Here is a 2,984-nt window from a genome sequence, read left to right as displayed (position 1 = left end):
TACAGGTCCAGGGAACAAAGTATCAATTTTATTGGGTTTTTTTGTTGTTGTACATGAGTAATTTGTAGGTCTTTTTTAATTGTTTTTTCAAATATTGCTTTTAAATGAAAGTTTATTTTGCTTCAGAGTCTAAGTTTATTAATAGCATGTATGTCACATTTATTATTGTTCAGTGTTAAGAGTATGTTATTTGTAAACAAATTGAAAAGCCGATATTATTTTCCTTTTGCTACAGAACAAGGCAACATGGCATTGGAATAGAATTTTTTGCAGAAATGTGAAAAAATCCCACAGGATAATATTTGGGATCACAAAGTGCTGGAATAAAAGTAAAGCTGGTTAATTGTTACTTTGCCTTGTTTGTGCTTTCTGTAAAATTAAATAATATGCACCTAGATTTGCTTAGCTTATTCACTGTATGAGAAATTATAACATAATAAAGTAGACTTCTTGCTCTCTCCTTTTTTCTCTCACATTAATTGACCATCTTCTCTTTAGAAAGCTCCCTAATATTATGGGGCTGGTACGATAATGTTGCCCAAGCCACTGCCTCTTAGTATTTTAGGGTCTAACAGTAGCTATCATGTAAGGGAAATGGTGAGATATGTAGGCCCCCGACTGTGGGAACAAAGAAACGAGGTTTGGGCTGGAATGGTAAACAAGTCATAATTAGCTGCAGACTCAGAGGTGAGAAGGCTGGTTAGCCAATGACAGGTAAGATCCCCATAGGGGGGCAACCTAAGACAGGCACAGCCGCTTGAGGCCAAGAAGAATGTTGTTAAGCAGCTGTTTCTCATACATTCCGCCCTGATAAGCTGTAAGGCTCGCTGGTGCCAACACGAACATGATTTACCAAAACATAAAGGGTCTTCTGACCTTGAGCCAGATGCTGCCTGTTAACCATTTCCCTTGTCATTCTTCTTAGCTATATAAGACTGTGTAACTTAATAAAGCTTCAGAGTAGCCATCAGCTCTCTCTGCATACAGTGTGTATGTGCACATGATATCACGACACCAACATTTGGTGACCCCAACATGGTATCAGCATGGAGACTACATGTAAGGAAGGGGAAAAATTTATATCAGGGATTTTCAGCCTATCAGACATGCCACGAACTAACCATGGGACAGCAACTGACAGTACAACAGAGGATTTATTTAAAGGCTATTTCAAATTGGGGCACCCTCCCAGGTGCCCCTCAAAAACAAATATAGGAAATCGTTGTCAGCCAAAGTCCCATCCCACCATTTCTGACCTCATTGCAGCTTCCCCCAGGAGCACAAGTTTAGATACTATTGATAATGAATTGAATAAGTGACAGTAATAAAACCTACTTAATGTCTACTGGAGTCTGGGGACCTTTACCTTCTGGGTATTTTGGATTGCTAATAGGAAAATCATCTGTGGGCTTGAAAGGGTTAACAGTTTTACCTGGTGTTATTAATAATGATTATACTGGAGAAATTAAAATTATGGTTCATGCCTCTTCTTATTACATTATTCCTTAGCAATCTCAAATTGCTCAAATTATTTTAATAACTTATTTACCTGCTCAAAAATTTGCTAAAAGTAATAGAGGAGATAAGGGCTTCGGACAGGACAACAAACTTTTTGGATATATTCAATAACCAATAACAGACCTATATTAACAGTTTCAATACAAGAAAAACAACTTACGGGGTTATTGGACACAGGAGCAGACAAAACTATTATTTCTAGTTTTCTTTGGCCTTCTGATTGGCAAAAACACAAATCTGATGTTACTGTACAAGGAGTTTATAGACTATTGGCACCTAAAATAAGTTCTCACCCACTAAAGGTCCAAGGGCCTAAAAATAAAATGGCCTTTGTAACTCCTTTTATACTACCAATACCCTGCACTCTGTGGGGCAAGGACCTTCTTGCTCAGTAAAACCTAACCTTAAAGACTGATCCTTTTTAATAGGGGCTGCTGCTACTATCCCAAATATTATTCCCATTGCTCTAACATGGACCCAACAGCAACCTATTTGGGTGGAGCAATGACCCCTTCCTAGAGAAAAACTACAAACATTACAAAAATTGGCTACAACTAGAGCTGGGTCATTTGAAACCTTCTACTAGTCCTTAAAACACACCTGGTTTTGTAATAAAAAAAAATCAGAAAAATGGAGGTTATTACAAGATTTACGTGCTATAAATGCTATAATGCAACTTATGGGACCCCTATAAAAGGGGCTACCCAATCCTTAACTTATTCCTGACTCTTGGCCCTTAATTGTTATTGACGTAAAGGATTGTTTTTTCTCATTACCTTTGCACAAAGCTAATAAAAAAAAAAATTTGCCTTTACTGTTCCTACCTGTAACAATCAGGAGATTCCTAAACGTTATCAATAAAAATTCCTTCCTCAGGGTATAAAAAATAGTCCTACTATATGTCAGCAATTAGTAAAAAAATTTTAAAACCTATACGTCAACAATTTCCTCAAATATATATTTTTCATTATATAGATAACATCTTACTGGCTGTAAAAAACAAACCTAATCTTCTATTGTTTCAAAAAAACTTACATTTTTACAAACTAAGGGCCTTTTGTTGCTCAAGGTAAAGTACAGAAAATGCAACCTTAAAAATTTCTTAGGATAACAACACACAAACTATTAGGCCACACCATATAAAATTAAATATCAAGCCTTGTATAACATTAGTTCAATTGCAACAATTGCTAGGACATATTGACTGGATCAGACCTTTTTAAAAAATATCTACAGTCCAATTACATCATTTATTTCAATTGTTAAAAAGAGATAAGAAACCTGCCTTATTACGTACAATAACCCCTAAAGCTATCAAAACATTTTAAAAGGTTAATAAAACTTTAAATTGTCAATTTCTACACCGGTTACAACCTAAATTACCTATTATTCTTATTGTTTTAAATACATCTCAAACACCTACAGGGGTACTTACACAAAAAAGGGACACTTTATTCTTATTAGAG

This window comes from Camelus dromedarius, chromosome X (genome assembly GCF_036321535.1).
Source record: "Camelus dromedarius isolate mCamDro1 chromosome X, mCamDro1.pat, whole genome shotgun sequence".
Taxonomy (NCBI): Eukaryota; Metazoa; Chordata; class Mammalia; order Artiodactyla; family Camelidae; genus Camelus; species Camelus dromedarius.
This window is presented reverse-complemented; position numbering follows the sequence as displayed.